Genomic DNA, 20,587 nt, shown 5'->3' with positions numbered 1-20,587 from the left:
AGAATCTGTAGGAGACAGAATACAGTGACAGGGCATTCAATCTTTCCCCATAAGACTTGTTTTGTGTACCCTGTGATTTCTTGGAGAGAAACCTCTATGGTCTCTCCAGTTGTTGAGGTATCTAGTGAGGTACATGCAAAAGGGAACACTGTCTGGTCTGATGAGGGCTGAGTATAATGGAATTATAACATCCCTCGATCTAGATGCTATACCTTTACTTATAAGATGTGCCACACAGAAGGATTTCCTTACTAATGTGGATATGTGGTGTTCAAAGTTCAGCTTGCTATCAACCTGAGTACCCAGGTCATGTACCACTGGATCTACAGTTAGGGGGGGTGCTATCTGTAATGTAATTAGCAGGGATGTCAGCTTTCCCAAGGGGAATAATAATGATTTTTTTTTTGCATTTAGCTTTAATCTGTGGCTTTGGCACCAATCATTTGTCTACATTAAATTTGCAGAGTATTAACATCTTTAGTGGACTCAATGATTACTCCCAATTTGCAATTGTCATCAAACTTTGTCAGCCACAAGCCATCTAAGTTTGCCTGGACTTCTGAGAAATAAATTTTGAACAGTAATGTCAAATTTACAGATAGCCGAGCAGTGCAAATTCCAGTGGTATGTCTTGCCAACACAGGTGAGTGAAGTTGAAGGGGTAAGAATGTTTGTGTGTGTGTTTGTGAGTTAGGGTTAGGTTTGTAGATAAAGGATAGGTGTGCTTGTGTGTGAGTGTGTGTATTTTTAGGGATACGGGCAGGGTTAGGTAAGGGGGATAGATGTATTTTGTTTTAGTGTGTGTGTGTGTGTGTGTGTGTGTGTGTGTGTGTGTGTGTGTGTGTGTGTGTGTGTGTGTGTGTGTGTGTGTGTTTGTGTGAATGTGTCTTGTGTAGTGGAAGTGTTACAGGAAGGTTTTTAGTAAAGTAGTAGGGATAGGGTTAGCACCCAATACTAAGGTGGTACAGGGAGATGGAGCCCCCACCAACCTTAGTAAGGGGTGCTAACCCTAACCTTAATTCTGCCCCTTCCCTCGACCCTAACCTTAGACCTTATCTTCATGAAAACTTTCCCATAACACTGCCACTATTCACATGAATTGGAAGCTAGTGTTATGGGGGGGGGGGTTAGTGCTAAGTAAATAGTTTTTCTTTCTCAATATTTTTCAGTTCAATATTTATTGCTTTCAGTATTCTGTATATTCACACATGTTATGTCAGTGTTTTGAGTATGACATTAAAAACATTCAATCATACAGAATAGAACCATGTATAGATAGTGACACCACCTCTCCATTCTTCTCCCAGTTGCCTTAGGGGTCCCACAAGGCCCCATCCTTGATTCTTTACTTTTCTCCCTATTCACCAATCAACTCCACACCTCCACTCTTCATGCCTCTATGATACAATATGGAGACAACTCAGTGCTAATATGCACAGATTCCTCCCTACAAGACCGCCACACCATAACCCAAGATTCATTTCTATCTGAAGAAACATGGGTCACCAATTCCCAACTCATTCCAAACCCCAATAAAACTAAGCTCCTCCTCTTCTATCCCACAAGATTTCTGTCTTCTTACCTAACTTTTAATATATAATCCAAAAACAAAACTATTATCATCCCAGTAACACACAGTAAACTTCTAGGCGTTGAAATTGACAATAATCTCACATTTGATATCCATATTGCTCAAACCATTAAGAAGGTCCACACAAAGCTAGGTCTTCTTTACAGAAACAAACAATTTTAACTAGAACCACAAAAGCTACCATTGCCCACACACACCTTCTGTCATCTTTGCTATATGCCTCTCCAATACTAACCAACTTCTGTAAAACTGATCTTACCAAGCTGGAATCCTGTTACAATAAAATCGGCAAATTTGCAACTGATGCCACACACAGGTCGCATCACTGTACTGCTCTTAAACAACTAAAATGGGTAGAACGTCATCAGCTGCTACACTTTAAACAATTAATCTTTGCCCACAAAATACTGCATCAACCAGATAAAGTCTCTGCTCTCAAAAATCTTATACAACCATACACCACTTCTAGAGCCCTCTGTTCCAGTAACAAACTCTTTCTAGAAACCACCAAAGCTAACAACTCAAGTGGGAAATCCCTCTTCTCAAATGTCATTCCTAAAATATGGAATAAACTGCCAATCCTTATTACCTCCACCTGCTTCATAGTACAATTTAAAAAGTGCCTAACTACTCACTTAGTAGACACCTGGCTCTGTTCTTGCAACTCTCCTGGATAACTCTAACTTCAATATATGTAACCACATCTTACTTATTGGGCACTATCTTACTCCAAAATATGCACTCATTTCTATTGTAACCTCCTTTTCCTCATTTTTAAATGTATGTAAATTTGTGTTACGTGTTATGTTAAGGTAACCTCTAAAGAACTGTATTGCCCAACATTGTACTATTGCTGATTGTGAATGCTACTGGAATTTCATGTATTATTGTAACTGTTACAATGTTTGTATGTCTTATTATTGGAGCTTTCTCCCTGGACCTCCACTGAAAAAGGACTTGCGACACTATCTGCACAAAATCTGTCAATGCTGATTTCACAGCATTGAAACACGTCATGCTGAAAACACAGCATGCCAAACTCCCAGACTTACCCCAACCCTTTGGGACCCACGTTAACACTTGTTCTTGATTCCAGAGTAGTAGGAAATTTAGGGATTCAGTCTTTTACAATGGTTCATGTTTTTGGGATAAATAATTTGGTTTATATAGCATTCCATTTGATCTCTCTCTCTCTCTCTCTATATATATATAAAAACACACACACATATATTATCTGTCTATGTATGTATACATATGTATCTAATGTGTGTGTGTGTGTGTGTGTGTGTGTGTGTGTGTGTGTGTGTGTGTATGTGTGTGTGTGTGTGTGTGTGTGTGTGTGTGTGTGTGTGTGTGTAGATATATAGTATAAGCACAGATTTGCATGACCATTTTGCTCAGATTGAGATGATCCACAGTAATTCACTGGAGAAAGGAGGAGGTGTCTGTGCACGTGCTATTACTTTCTAAGTCTGCATGATTTAACTTACTTCTCTCTCTCTCTCTCTTTCTCATAGGTTCATACTAGTCTAACTGCCCTGAAGGACCATTTTAAGCCTAGCTGTAAACCTAAGGTTAGAATCAATCCTTGTACCTTGTGTGTATAAGGCAAAGACCTTAAACATTATGCCAAACACAACCTCTCTCTTTTTCTTTCTTTTTTCTATTTGCTATTCGGAAATTATGTTGCAGTACACATAAGAGTACAGTTTTAAGCTAACTAGAAATGGAAAACAGGTTGTCTATGCATATGTCTGACTTAGTGTGATTGAGAGAGGGACACAGACGTATCATGGATAGTATTATCAGGAAGCAAGGTGGCACTCAGATATAGTTTTGATGTCTTGCATTATTCATTATGACTCTTTAACAAAGAAAACAAGACAAGACTCCAGTAAGAGATAGAAATTGGTTAGCGTCTACAATATAATAGCTTCTTTGGGTCAGACTTATATTTCTTCTGTTTGAATAATGACAAAATAAACCAATGTCACTTCAGCTTCCAGTAGTAGCTTAAGGCAACAGTGGCTCATTGTAAACTGGTGAATGCTATCACCAAGAAAAGTTCTGCAAGTTTTGTATTTTTAGCTTAAAAACCTAAATCTTGACAGTTCTTGCCTAGCTGGGTATATAATAACTCCTTAAATATTACCTCTTCACTCAATCACAAGTTGCTATGTAGGTCAGAGGCAATAACAATATGAAACCAAGTAGCTGTGTTGGAGACAGAATATTGTCCAGTAACGAAATATACTGTGGTCTGGTGACATTAGGAAGCCATAGGGGGAAGAGGATATGGGTTTGTTGAAGAATATAAGGAAGAATTCAAGATGATATTCTAAAAGTAAGAAAGCATATTTTTCTATTGTAGTTTACATATTGAGGAGAAGGCCTCTCATCACACACAATTTATATGCAGAAGTCTGTGCCCCTATGTCCCCTACTTATTATAGTCCAGTCTGGGGTCACTGATTTTTGAGTGAAAGGCACATTTACTTTCTTTTCAGCACCCTCCTTCCCTGATAGATTTGTAATACGGTGGTGAAATAAGGAACTGCTGAATTTTCACTGCAAAACTGAGTATGTTAAATCTACAGTGCTGCTTTCCACAATACTTCTTGCATAGCCTGACCATATATCAGTGCTGCATGTATTAGGATGTGGCATCAAGATTCAATCTTCTGGTCTACTGGAAGCTTTACTTCTGTTACCTCATTTATGTATTTTTTTATATTCCATGTACGTGTTTGTTAAGGATATGTATTTTTTTAAATACTTGAATCACTCACTGTTTATGAATAATGTATTCCACAAGCATGGTAGACATGGCAAATGCTCTGTTTTTCCTCTTAGGATGTCCTACATTATAATGTTATGCCTATCAGTCGTGTATGCTATACACAGATTTTTAAACAGAACTGGTTCACTACTTACCTACTAATCAGAATGCTCTGGACTGCAAAGTTGTAATTCTAATCTTGAGGCTTAGACATTAGCATTACTAGAAAAAGTGGAAAGATTTTTGAGAATTTGTTTGGGTTGGAAAACAAACTATGAATGACTTCAGGATCTGACGCTTTGCTTGGTGGCCTACAGACTTCTCAGGTATGACATCTGTCTTACTCTTAAAGCAGTATTAGATCCAGTTCTGTTTTGATTATTGTGTGCAGAGGTTCTACTTCTTTCTGGGATACTTTTTTTCGAACAATTAAAGGATCTCAATCAAATATGGAGACACTGCTACCTGATCCATTAGATCTACAAAAATGGAAGTCAGAAAACCAACACTGCTATTTTATATCCTTAAACGTCTGGCTGGATAAGTTTCAATAGTTTTCAATTACAGGAATGCCACTTTATTATTAAGGCACCTGGATTGAGTGAACTTACTTTACCTCTAGATTTATTTTGCCAGTACTACTTGTTTCTAAATTTGGGACTGCATGGTAGTGGTGCTGTGGTAGCGTTGCGCCTCACAGCAAGACGTTGTCCTGTTCGATTCTCAGCTAGAGCGCCTTCTGTGTGGAGGCATGCGTGAATGGTCGTGCCGTCGTTGAAGGTTGTGCATCAGAGCTGGTAACTCGGCACGTAAAAATCCACTACCAAACATTAGCGGAATGGAGTTCCACTGTGGCGACCCCTAACCAGGATAAGCCGAAAGACACAACAACAACTTGTTTCTAAATTTGGGAATGTATAAAAAAAGACATTTGGGAGCGAATACTTTTTTAAGTATGTGTGCTTCCCAACAAGAAATTTATAGTACATCACCCAAAGGAGTATGGCAATATCTCATGTTTACCTTCAGGGCAACAGGCCTTGAATTCCCTGTCTATAGCACCAGATTCTTAACCACTAATTAAAGTGCCAATATTTTGCTTTCTTATTCCAGTGTGTCATGAGTTGAAGGTACAACCTAACTAATAAAGTGAGATTCTTCTTTACATACAAGAGCATTCGAAAGTTATGCCAGGTACAGCTACATAACCAGGCAGGCAGACTACCTTAATTTGTATGAGACATGTAGTTTTATTGGAAACTCGTTAATCAAAACTGGAATCTTAAGATTTGTTGTACATTTAATTGTCTTTTGAGGTGACTTTGATTGCTTCATGTGTATTTTTTATTGTAGAATCAAGGTTTGTTTTATGTAGATTTCTTAATGTCTGTGTGTTTCTTCTAGGTGGATCCTATTATTCGTTGAACTGCAGTTGTAGTTTATTTTGCAGTGTGCTTCAGTGGAATGTGGCAGACACGGTACAGGAGCAGCTTTTCTCTTTAATAGGATTTGCCCTTCCTCACAGTTGTCTGATTACTAAGTTAATACATTTAATTAAAGGGGTTTCAGGTGTAGGAGGCAAGCCCTCCTATAAAAATACTTTTTTGTTCTATTTTCTGGCTTTCTATTGTTTGGGTTTGAGATTGGTGATTTCTTTTATAGTGTATTCTTTCTTGTGATATGAATCTGACTGTTCACCCTAATGACATCAACAATCATGTAAATTTATCCTGCAGACCCTTAGCATATTTGTGATCTCTGATTCTACCTTGTAATGCTCAGGTTATAGAGACCAACTATTTACAAAGCTTGGGGAAGAATCAATGTATGTTTCTAATCTTGGAGACACTATCTGCCTTAGGGGCTTGTGTATTTGGTTAGACTCTGCCAGAGACCCCAGACACTATGGGCTATCAACTGTTTTTGCTCTGTTGTGGTAACTCTTTTTTACTTTGTGCAGAGGGGAAATATTTTCTGACTGAAGGAAAAACATCCAAACTTATAACATTGTTTACCTGATGTCATCACCTGTAAACTTTGGCGTTTACTAATGAAAACAAATATAACCATTTTTGCAGACAAGTTTCCCTCCTGCACACCTCCACTGCCTCCCACATTCTTGTCTCTCTCTATATAACCAAACCTGAGCTCACACAGCCTTAGGGAATAAGGGAAAATCTAATTACCCCAAAAGTCGTCCTGCAATCTCAGAAGGTTAAAGTTGGTCATATACAACTGAAATTGAATGAGTTAATTTGAGTCTTGAACATACCAAATCCTACTGAAGCTATGTATTATCAGCAGTAGATTGCCTATCATATTTTATGCATCTTGGAAGCTCTGAGAGAGTTAAATTTAAGATTTTTTATGTAAAGCTTAAGATTTTTTACATAACTGCAAAGCTTTTTTTCAGAGCTACAGTGCAATCAATGTGAATAAGGGCTAACCTACTAGTGACAATGTTTCAGAGCTACAGTGCAATCAATGTGAATAAGGGCTAACCTACTAGTGACAATGTTCTAAATGGGCAAGCATCCTGCCTGTTGATTTGTACACCCAATCACTCTTTTCCTTAGAACATTGATTGTGGTGTTTATTTCTGTTTGCATATTGTCAGTGAAGATACTGGGGGGGATTCACTAATCCTCCGTGTAAGACTAACCAAGTCTTACTCGGAGACTGCCATCTAAGACTATGATGTCAGCACATCATGCATATGCATGAGTGCATGCTGACTCAACTCCAAGGCTAACATGGAGCATGTAGGAGTGCAGGGGGCATGTCAGACTGCCGAGCAGTCCAAATATCCATGGCCCTGCAAGTGCCTAAATTTGCAAATGTCAGCAGATATGACTGAGTCCGCTCAAATGTATATATCCACAACACTACACTCCCGCACATTCAAAACCCCTGTACAAATGAAATAAAATGTAAAACATTTTTTTTTATTATTCCCGATATAGCTGCCCATATTTGCGCGTGTGTGTGCGGGTGTGCCCATTGCTTAGCTACAGTTAGCAGTTTAGACATCGAATAGGATAATAAACCACTTATATGCAAATTAAGCCAAACAGCAATAGTGCAGTGGTAGAGCCTTCGCACAAAGAGGAGGCATTCCTGGTTTGAGTCCCACCACTCCCGTTCCAGTTTCCGTAGGAAATCTGTGCATAAAAATAATTCCTGACATTTGCCTTTTAAATTTTATTAAAATGCATTGAAATGGCCTATGTAGTAGTGAACAATATTTTAAATATATATAAGAAGGTGAAATGGTCATGCATACTGATAAATTCATAAGTAATGTATCTTAAGCAGTGTGAAGCACTGCTAAGCAACATTTACCTGTATTAAGCATATTTAAGTATAATTGCAACTAGATTAGCAGTGCTTTAACTAGCACAATAGCTTTGCGTGTAGCTGCACATCGTGCCAACTAGCGCAAACAAAACATTTTTGCGCAAAGCTGCTCACCGCACCAACTAGCGCAATGTCGGGCAACATTGGGCAACGTTGGTAAATTTAGAGCAATGTTGGGCAAAGTTGAGCAAAGTCAGCTAAACACAGCCACACCCCCTACCGGTCAGGCCAGTAGTAAAATAAAAAGCAATGACAGGCCTTGAACCCAGGATAGTGTGCACCATAATCACAGTACTGATCCACTAAGCCATGACAGCATTTGATGTTCATGGACTGTCAACACACATATACATATTAATCAAAGTTTACCCAGTGCTAAGCAGGTGTGCACTCAGCTGAGAATTTTCAAATCCGGCCAATCACAAATAAGTGCGGGAAATGAGGCATATTTAAGCTCCATAGGTGGGAATACTTGCCATAACTGGTTGTAGCTCCCATATGCAGGCAGCAATGGCTGGTGTCGCAGAGGGCTCTCGCTTCTGAGCACAACGGTGGGGCATTGAGGAGTCAAAAGTGATAGTTTGGCTCCTCGTCCATCATCATGATGCTAGACTCCTGCAGGGCCAGTTCCAGGGCATGGAATACAAAGCGGAAGCCTGGAACCGTCTTGCACATGAACTCACCAGTGCCACAGGCATCCCTCGGACTGATGAGTAGGTCAGATACCACCATGCAGACCTGAAGAGATGCAAGCAGGACCAACTGAACCAATGGATACAGGAGGCCCATGGGATGGAAAATGCCCCACTACTGTGTAGCCATGGAATGAAGTATGTAAAAATTGCTAGTGTAGTCGATAGTATGGATAAGTATATGTCTCAATATCACTTAATTTACTTTATAGCTGCAGGTGTCTGTGCTGTGAATCAGCAAGCCTATGCAGATAGGCTGCTAAGGCTGCGCCACCAGGCATGTTAGTAATTATTCTGCATGTATTGTTATATAAAATAAGTGAGAGAGCTTGACAAAAAGTGTCGTAGCCCAATAATAAAGGTATAATAAGGCTTGAATAACCTCTCTGCATGTACTGTTATGTAAAATAAGTGAGAGAGCCTGAAAAAGAGTGTTGTAACCCATTAATAAAGGTATAATAAGTCCTGAATTATTTCTCTGCATGTACTGTCATATAAAATAAGTGAGAGAGCCTGAAAAAGAGTGTCGTAAACCATAAATAAAGGTATAATACATCTTGAATAAGATGTCTGCATGCACTGTAATATCAAATAAATGAGAGAGCCATTAGAAAAGTGTGTAATGTAATTAATAAAGGTATAACTCCTGTAGTGTGTCCATGTCACTTTCTTCAAAATGTTGATGTACTCTTGCAGTATAGAAATAGTAGTGTTGTATTAAGCGCTGTCAACCCACACTTGGGTAGGCCCATAGAAAGTGGATGAAGGGAGTGCCAGTATCTGTTAAGCATATATACAGTCCTCAACTGTTGTTTCAAGACTGGCATGTATAGGTAAATCTGTCACATGAGTAGCTTGTTATTGTGTTCACCAGAAATGTCAGTGTGCTGCTAGAAATGTAGGGGGCTGTTAAAATATAACTGATAATGTCACCTGAACACATCCAGATATGTAGACATATAAATATAAATAAAATATATAAATGCGTAGCAGTAACATCTGCATCCTGGACAGTTCGTATGTCAGATACAGGTCAGGTATATAAGGAACTAACAAAACACATTTCACAACTTAATGGACATTGCCTAGAATAATAATACATGTAGGGGATATATACCTGCAGTCAATAGGAATGTAGTGTAAACTGTAAGTACATATAAGTTGTTAATGGAGGTATCTTTTTACACCCTACTGTATGTGCATAAACAACGCAATTCCACACCTCAATGGATATGTGTAATCTCAAAACATTTATTGGGACATATGTCCTATTGGTTTATAAATATCTGCATTTACTTTAATGCATGTGCCCTGTTCAAACACCACAATCTTGGTGGCCTGTTGCCACCAATCAATCATGCATGCTGTTGAAATGTCCACTGTTGCTCTATATATGCATGTGTTATGCTTGCTGTTCAACTGTTGGAACTCTGGAGTGTTGGGTTAATGTGAATATTACTGCATGCTGTTACAACTAATTTGGAATGCTGTTGGCTGTTACCAAGCCATATTGTCATTAAATTCTCCTAAACACAGAATGTATGGGAAGGCCAATCCTAGCGGACCCACCTGTCCCAACTCAGCTGGCGATGGCACCTGGCACCAGCAGGTCCAGTGCCCAGCCCGGGAGCTCCTCCTCCATTGGCCCTGTGCCACCTTTGGGTGGAAGCGCTGCAGGGGATGGGGCTCACCCCCCCCTGCAAGTGTGGCCATTGGAGGGCCACCTATCACCCTCTGAACCGTCCGGGCTGTGGTGCGTAGGGAGATCGAGCATTCAGTCACTGATCCTCTATGCCAGCTCGAGGCAAGAGTGGCACGACTCACAGGTGAGCCTGCCCCTCCTACACAGCCCCCAGCACAGCCACCCTCTGGGCTGTGAAGGTGCAGTGGTGACTGCCCATGGGTGGGGATCTCAGTTCCACTGTTACCATCTGTAGGCTCATGGGCTTGTGATTTCCAAACATCCATCCCCGTCAATGGTGTTCACCCACGCCATGTGTCATATTCCGCCCCTGCATGCATCTTGTTTGTCTTGTCTGTTTACCTCCCCAACCTACCTCCCAAAATATACCTAATTCCCCTACCCCACATTCCACTCTCACCTGAAAAAAAAATGGGCAATCTGCTCCCACAAAAAAATTATGCCCCATACATAGCTGCCCATTTTGCATAAATGTCCACTGGACACATAAACTGAAATTTAATCGGCAGTGCAACATACTTCATTGTCCTCATCCCTCTCTCAGCAGTGGAAGGTTTAAAATTTCCCTCCAAATTACTAATTTATGCACAGCTGTTGCTGTTAAAGAAATGGGCAGTTATGGACCTTCCCTACACCCGTCCTGCACATCCTGAGCATTTTCCCTACTGTCGTTCCCTCTTTGCGCCCCTTTTTCACCACTTTCCTATCTCCCCATTTTCTTTTCTTTCAAAGAAATGAGTGCGGGGGTTAGTGTGAGTAAGCACTTTTAAGCAGTAGTAAGTGGGTTTGCTCGAGTGTGCGCTTGTGTGTGCTTAGCTTAGTATTGCTAAGCGTCATGCAAACCCGCACAAACCCGCTTACAACTGCTTAAAAGTGCCTTAGTCACCCTGCATATGAGGGGCCTTGTTCTGCTCAGCAGCAAAATAAAAAACACTGTCAGTCTCCAACCCCAGATCTTGGACACACTAGACTGCATGAAGTACCACTAGGCGACAGTAGATATACAGCAGGTTGTTGTTGAAATATATATATCATGCATCAGAATGAGTGAATATAAAGGAAAGATAGGAATGCCATAACACAAAACATGTTCTGCGGAACTTTGCCAACAGTTGTTGTGGAATTGCATTACATGATTGTGATAAGAGAACCAGACATTCTAGCAGTAAATAATGGTACAGCAGCACTTTACAACCCCCACACAGTATCATAGCAGGACAATCCCCACCCAAATGTACAAAATACCTGTGTGTTCGAGGTACAGCAAGGATGTAGGTAGGCATACTCAGTACTGGAATTGTCCAGTTTTCATGAGCAACATGTGATAATGTTAACAAAAGAAAAAGCACAAACTGTGCAGAAGTGAATACATTAATATCCACAGTACAGCAGTTCCCAAACAGTTCATGTGCAAAATGAAAACATCTCAATAACTATGTATGTATGCCAGCTAATTGTATAAGTAGAAGAGAAACTACATACTCCCATGTATCTTGTGTGAGCATTTGTAAGGGTGAGTACAATTCTACACTGTCAACTGTGTACTGGAAGTGGCAACATTCAGGTCTGAGTACAGCATTCAAATCACTGGCTACACCCCTAGAATCAGTTATGAGAAGTATACCAACCTTCTGACTTACTTACACAATGGTGTCCACAGCAAACAAGCATGGTCCCCACTTTGGAAAGCTGAAAGGGCTACGCCTACCTGACTTAGCAATTTATAGTATTGGGTTGCTATGACAGTGAGTACTGCAAGTACCACACAGCAGGCTGCATGCAATTGCCAAATGGTGGCCACCAATTGGTGCAGAGGCCATCACATGCACATGTGCAGATGCCTATAAAAGCAGACTGTACTTGCTGTCCACACATGCAATCATTTCATTGCAAGTACGGAGGGAGAGAGAGAGAGAGAGAGTGAGAGACGTATGGACGCAGACAACAGCAGCAGGAAAAAAGAAAAAAGTTCAACCAAAAATATATTGAAAGAAAAAGTAATATATAGCAAAAAAAGAAAAACTAAAAGAATATATTGAAAAAAATATATATATTGAAAAAAATATATTGAAAAAAAGTATATTGAAAAGAAGAATATATTGAGAAAAAATATCATATTGAAAAAAAAATAATATATTGAAAATAAAAAAAATTAAAAATATATATATATTGAAAAGAAAAATATATTGAAAAAAAATTACAAAATAAATAATATATTGAAAAGAAAAATAATTATATTGAAATAAAAAAACATCTTGAAAAAAATCATAAGCTATAAAAATAAAAGCTATTACAAAACACATGAGACAGACAAATACGAACACATACAAAGGTAAGGTATGTAACAGCTATGTATTTACTGGCATGTAGTAGATGTTTATGAAGAGTACTCTACATAGTTTGAATCAATTATATGTGGCAGCAGTATGTATCTATGCACAGATGCCCTGCATAACTACTGGCATGGAGACATCAGTGTGTAGCTGTGTGCAGTGGGATATGACTGTGACATATGTAGTTCAGCATTAAATGTCAAACATCTGATCCATGTTATCTGTGTTCTGTACAGTAGTGTGTACAATGTCTGTTTGTGGGAGTAGCGTATACGGTTATATAAACATGGATGTGACAGAGTAACAAATGCATGAAAGTCATATTAATGTGTAGCTTAGCATTGGCAACAGCTGTACCAGGCTAATATGCTAATCTAGCATTTGCAGCTATATATACACCCTCTAATTTTACCGTGTGCTCACATGTGACACCTGTTAATGTTGCAGCAAGGCCCAACAGGTCAGCCGTGAGGTACACGAACTTACAACAGTGTGGACCTTGTGTGTGTATGGCACACAGATACGGAGAGATCTGTCTGTGTCAGATATATTAGCATCTGTACATGTGCATAGAGCAAGGGACATACTGCAACTGTTTGTGAAGGGTGGACATATATATGTTGTTGAAGGTTGTTATGTGCATATTTCTATGTAGGTTGTAGTGTGTGGCAAACATGTGGTGGTTAAATGCTGTGGGTATGATTCATCAGGTTTGCAGTGTTGCAGCCAGTGAGGCCTGCTAAAGCTACATGGGCTGAGAACACCTTCAATGCATTCCGCACAACACTGTGCAATATTATGACATAACGGTATACCTCACAACCTTTGCATAATTGATATCCCCACCATGAAAGGTGGACTGTATATGTGCCTATATGTATATCTACATGTACACCAATGGATGTTTATATGTATGTGTGTGTGTGTGTGTGTGTGTGTGTGTAGATATATATATATATATATATATATATATATATATATATATATATATATAGAGACAGGGTCATATTTACTGCAACAGATGCCTGGTGACAAAGCCATGGACCCAAGCTTAATGTTGACACTGCATTGGCATACCTTCTTGCAAAGACTCTTTACCCATGAACTACCACATAGGTGGTAGTCTACTTAACACCGAAGGTGTGATAAGAGACCATGGGACATAGGTGGACAGTAGTCACCCCTTTGATAATCACAGTGCCACACTAGTCATGTCATCTGTCTACGTGGCATACATCATCACAAAACGTGTGTCATCCAGGGAAATATAGGTCAGTGTTCCCCTCTACTCATCACACATAAAGCCCATTATCGAGTACAATGCCCCATGCGGTATGTACCTCACAAGACATCTACAGCAACTGGAAATGACACAGACATACCTCACAAAGAGTAATACAGGCCTCAAACAGATGCCCTATGCAGACCATCTCAAAAACCCACAGCTACACTGTGTCGCATACCGCCTACAAAGAGGTGACCTCTGCCTAACATACTAAGCTATGTCAAACCTAGAGCTGTTGAACATGCTCCATGTAGACAGATCACAATCCCTATGAACTACATGCTCTAGGGATCTAAACCTTGTGACCTCAATAGACAGCACATGCTGGAGGGATAGATTCCTATCTCAGAGACATCCCATACTCTGGAACAAACCACCTATCAATAGCAAACAAAGCTCCTAATTAGCTGTCATCATAAATAATCCTGATGATTGTATGGGAGATAGGAAATACACCCCGGGAATCACCTCTGTGGCTATGCTTGACAGGGCCACGTGAAACATACTTACCTGTGCGTCAAAGGCCAGGGTAGCATATGGCTAGACTTCTATAGGCCCTAGGGCCAATAGCTTATTACCTACCTATGAAATGATACACACCCACATGTACTTGTTGCAATAATTGCTATGTGAGGTTGACTGAGTGTGATGGTGAATGTGTCAGAGTTCTGTATATGTGTGATAGCTTAGTGGGAAACTGTTTCTGTCATGGTATTATGTGTCCTAGCTGTGATCCCAGCAAAAGATGTGTATGCAGTTGCTAGGCAGAAAAAGCATTATGCCAAATGGTCTGATGTAGTCCCTTGGTGTCGACTGGGGTGTTCCATTGTAGGCTAAAGCAGTACACGTATACTTATTGAGCGTTACTTCTGGTGAATCCAACTCATGTATGAAATGTAGTACTACCTGAAGCTGTATGCCTACACAGCACAGTATGGTGTATGTCCACATTTCTTGGAACCACTGTTTTGTATGTTCCCTGTAGTCCTCACTGATTACATACCTCAGGCATAAGACTTTGTAACTACTGACACATAGTACTGTATGGTACACAGGTAAAGGTCATCTGGGTTGCCATACCTTTGTGTCTGGTATGTATGTCTGATGTGTGTGTGGGTATGCCTGTACCATGGCCTCGGTCATATGTGTGTTACAGGATATAAGTGCGTATCTAACAGCATATATAGTCTAGTACAGCAGTATGCCACCTATATTAAAGAATGTGCACATATGTTAGGCAGGGGTTTGCCATCAACGACTAGTGTGGTATACTGGTAATACTGTAACTGGACTTTACAATCATTGCAATGGAATACATATTTCCTGATGCATTAGCTTGATTTATACCTCCTGTGGCTAGGTGATGCATTGTGTCGCATACAGTGTGCCATGTACTGTTGTATAGTCTTACATACTGGTTTATCTTTGTTGTTGTGTAAAACATGGTTTGATATATAGAGTGTGCCAGGCACTGTCAGGCAGTTGTGGGCTGAGCACTGATATGTGGTATTGAAAGTGTGTATCCTCTGACAGCCAATAGGTTGCTATATATGGCAGTTAATTGATATCTGTACTTTAGAACGTTATGTGTGCCACATGACATGCTCACACATATTGTTTCATTGTCTTCCAGGGTAATGGCCCACCATCATAACCCCACCTACAGCACGGCAGAGGAGGAACAGATAACAACAAGCCTGGTGCAGCACTATGCCCTGCTGTTCTCCAGAACCAGCCAGGACCAGCATGAGCAGACTGCACTGTGGCAAGATCTTGTCCATAGGGTAAATGACATAGGCATGCATAACCGGACATATGAGCAGGTACACCATCACTGCAATGATTTAATTAGACATGTCCGGCAGCGTGCGTCACATATCCGTAGACAACAGCTTGCCATAAGTGGTGGGGTACCCATCCATCCCCCCTCATAAGAGTGGAGGAGCTGCTCCTGAGCCAGGTGGCTCCTGGTTAACAGCAACAACAACAAGCAACATGTATCATCATGGAGGCCGGAGCCACCCAGCAAGTTGACACGGAGCGTGCAGGTAACATGGCATAACTGTAGACTACTGTTACCTCTATTGGTAGAGCATGCTCATGTGAGATGTTTACTGTGTAGTTAGAGGATGTGGTGCCTAGTGTTGTGCAATACTAATGATTAGGAATGTAATCTGTAGGCCTGTGACTGTCAACCGTTGTACTACTGTAAGATTGCAGACACACAGTAGCAATGCCACAGTTGTTGCCACTGACAAATTGTCTCATATCCTTGTAGGTCTCTCTGGTGTGACAGCAAGGCAGCAGACCCAATGGTGGTGAGTGTGTTCTATATTTAAAATTGCTAATTAAATGTGAATGTCATAGGTAAGCTGTAGGCCATGTACACATAACACACCTACACATAATGCATGCTGTGCATGTTTGCTGTGAGACTATGCACATCCCAGTAATGTGGGTAGCTGCCTAAAACACATACAATACACAAAGCATCCCACATAATTGTGGCAACACTGTAGTGGACATTGGATAGGCAGAGGCAATACATATGCACACAACATACACAACTTTGTCATACGCGGTACACGTTCACATGCTACACATGGCGTATTCAGACACCCGCTGTAAAGTCACACTCCTGTATCCCAAATGTCATCCGCACAGCACACATAATATACCTGAGGGGCAGATGCCTCTCATGTGGCTGTGCGACACTCTTCAACACATAACACATTCATGTTAGGCAATGCCCCCTGTTGGGCACCATACAAACCCATATAACAACTGGCTGTGAAATGGTGAATGTAGCCATGGTATAGCAGTTCTGGTACAGCATGGTATGTGCCGGTCTAGCACACATTAGTAGCCTTGAGTGACCACATGATGTTTCATGTTGATGGCTCATGGTACTACACCCCATCCAGTTACAGTGACCACAGTACTACACATAGCATTAACTGCTATGCACCTCAATGTTGTGTGTGTGCAAACATATGGACCAATACACAATATGCACAGCAATCACCTTTTGTACAAAGTGACAAATATATGTCTTGGAATGCTATTGAGTGTATAGGCTACATGACACACACTGTGTATGTGTGATGTTTAATGTTGCAGTTGTGTTGTAGCATGCCATGTAATGGCTGGCACTGACATGGCCACAATATGTCCTACACTCAACATAACCAGTGTATAATTGCTATGTTGAGCAATGGTATTCCATCAGGTATACATGCACCACTCATCCTGTGTGTATACATAGCATGCATGTGCTAAACCTGTGTCCACATATATCTGCTAAAGACACAGATGCTCTAATCAGAAATGGATATCTATGTGACACACAGATACACATCATGCCATGGTATGTATACCTGTGAGTGATGGTAAACAGGACATTGCAAAGCTTTTAATACTTACACAGAAATGTTGTGTCCATGTACACATTGCATTCCAGTGTGAGGCCAATCACTGAACAACAACGCACATGCATCAAAGCCATGTATACTATTAGCAAGGGCTGTCTACACCCGCACTGCATGCTGTTGAGCAACACACGTCATGCATGCTGACAAGTGTGATATAACTGTTTGCCTTGTGATAGTGTACCCCACCATCACCCGCTATTGAGTACATTCTGGATTGCTGGTGGTGTGTGTGTGTGTGTGTGTGTGTGTGTGTGTGTGTGTGTGTGTGTGTGTGTGTGTGTGTGTTTGTGTGTGTGTGTCTGTTTTAGTGAGGAGTGCATTCGTGTGCATGTGTGCATGTGTGCATGTGTGCATGTGTTCATGTGTGCATGTGTGCATGTGTTCATGTGTGCCATGTGACATCATGTACAGGTCGCAAAGTGTGTTTCCTGTCTTCCCCTTGCAGGTGCTGACTTTGGGCTGGTTCACTGCAGCAGGGAAACTGATGTCACTGAGCAAAATAGTAATAATGATGATAGATGTGTTGAGGCACAGGCATGTTTGCCAGGGTCTGTTGTTGGGCCACCAATTGACAGTACACAAGTGTCCAGCCCATCCATGCACACAGTCATACAGCCAATACATCCATCACCAATGCCCTTAGCTGAGGGACAGCGTACAGTCGGCATTGGCCAGGACAGTGTGGTATCCATGGCACATGCATCCCGACACAGCAGCCATACCCAGATGTCTGGAAGGGTACCACATAGGCAGATGTCCAGGGGTTCTTGTCAGAGCACTGCTGTTCATCATGCCACTGGCAGGCGTGCCACAGGTCTTACAACCTCACGCATGTTCCAGGCTGTCATGGAGGCACAGGCATGTATGGAACGGTACACCAGACAGGGACTAAGGGCACAGAGGGCACATAACAATGCTGTAACTGACAGTATCTGTGACCTAGCTGGTGCCATCCGTAATTACACTGAGGTCACTGATAGACATTGGGGAGAGACATTAGATGTCCTCTGCAATGTCATGTCCATGTGTCAGGACAGTGCGGGATGGTTGAATCATCGATGTGGACATATGCCAGCAACATCAGTAGCTGGCGGTCACTGTGGATGTCCCTCAAGTCACAGCCACTCCCGTAGTGCCAGTACCAGCCCCAGCAATGTTGGGGGTGGGCTGTCCATAGAACGTCCTAGAAGACCATGTGGCTCTGGACAGTCCCAGCAGGGACCTGGGTCCAGTGTGCATCCATCTACCTCTGGGGACAGTACCCAGTCTGGCTTAGTACCTGATAGTTTCAGCAGCACCCCTGTCAGGCACAGGTACTGTATCCATGGCCAGAGATGGTGATCTGTAAAGCCTCACAGGTACAGTCTGTGGCTGTCCCACAAATGCCTGTATATGGCAGCCACATGGTGGAACTGTGTGCATGCAGACACACACACACATAATCCAGACACCTAGGGCTAACACATACCTACACACATTACATCAACATTGACCCATACCAGTATTCTTGCCCCCACACACACACACACACACACACACACACACACACACACACACACACACACACACACACACACACACACACACACATACATGTCAATTGGATGGCTCACTGTAGGCCTCTGGCAAACCAATAACACACCCTGTGCATATGATGAAACCTGTGCCACCTCCTGTCATCTGTAACATCGATGCAGGAACAGGCTACCATGGTGCTGATGCACAGGGTGTCTTTATAGCAGTATAGCAATGTTAGCATGTTGTCAGCAGTAGAGTGTAATGATATGCTTGAAGGTGTAGCTGAGCAGGCATGGATGCATTAAAGCTATGATTGTCATTGTAGTGTTGTCTACACCAGTGTTAGTTCCAATAGTGTATTGTCCGCCCATGTGCCACTTGGCTGATGTGTGCAGTATTGGCAGCATGTGTTAGAGAGTGGATAGTATGTGTGGGATGTGTGTAGCACAGATTTGCAGGTGTACAGTTGTGAACATGGTGGAGGTGCACTGTCTGCATATACGTGCATAGTGGACACATGGGCAGAGTGACATGCTCTGTATTACACAGTAACACTCCATAGTTTCTATTGGTGGCCAGTATGCATTGTACTACACACATTTTGTAACCTGACTACACATATGTGTATGACATGGTTTGGCACCGTGTTGTGGGTGATACTGTTATTATCTGTCATTGTTTTGCATTCTGGTAGTATACATGACTTCAACAGCCTGATCATAACCAATCGTTAGATGATGTCTTGACAACTGACACACAGATGTAGGACACACAGCAACATTTGGATCCTTCAGGTACTATACTATGCCAGTAACCAGTGGTATTCACCTGCACCCATTACTGAGACCACTCCTGTTTGGCATATAGCTCTACTAGGTACAAGCAATCACAGTAGGGATATGTCTGTCCACATCTGGTAATGCATACTGTGGCCTATAATGCATTCTCCAGGTGACACACACATCCTCTACAAGGATATTATGCAGACAGATACCTGTTGTCAAACCCATGCTGTAAAGCTATAGGCCAAACTAAGCATAGTCATCCACCTTTACGGAACATAGTATCCCCACAGTACCACATAGGTAGTAGCCACCAACATGATGAACAGGTACCGATGTGTACATGCAACCTAGTGTTACGTCATCTCTCCTTTGATAATCACATTTCCTAAGGTATTTTGAAATCCCTCGGTGGATCACATAAGCAATAAGGGGTCTGCATGCATATCCACAAAGGCTGTTGTGCACCTATGATGAATAGTCATCATTGACAGACTTTGCTGCGTATGAGCAGGTCTGGCATATACCTAGGCCATAAACCCTCACTCACACAATTCAATAGAAACCATAATGAGTGTGTGTGACATGGATGACCTAGGCCAGGCATCACTGCAGTGGCTGGCCTTGTCACAAGCATACAGATGTGACCTAAGGTCTGGGAAGCAGCAGCACAGTTTGGCAAAGATGACAGCTGTGTTCTTGGATAAAGCAGGGTTACCACACATGCAATAACTGAGGTAACATGTACGTATATGTATTTGTCACACAGCTACCTCACATGTGCAATGCATACTGATATGTCATACAGTAGTAAAAGCAAAATCCACAACACATTGACCAACAGTGTCACACACACTCACCAAGTGCAGGATTCAAAACCCTACTAAACTACTTCATGATACTAGAGGAGTACGCATTAACATGACGTACTATACACATTACTGGGAGGTCTTTTTTCCACAGGTATATTTGTAGGATGGTGACATCATCAGACTTGACAAAAATAAGTATACCACTTGTAAGGTGTACTACTATTCTACAAAAAGGTTGCTCCTCTCCAAGGTAATTACACACAGTTGTCAAGTGCAGGATTCAAACCCCTACCTAACTACCTCAT

The sequence above is a fragment of the Protopterus annectens genome, chromosome 8.part0 (assembly GCF_019279795.1).
Source record: "Protopterus annectens isolate FY-2018-M chromosome 8.part0, PAN1.0, whole genome shotgun sequence".
Classification (NCBI taxonomy): Eukaryota; Metazoa; Chordata; order Ceratodontiformes; family Protopteridae; genus Protopterus; species Protopterus annectens.
This window is presented reverse-complemented; position numbering follows the sequence as displayed.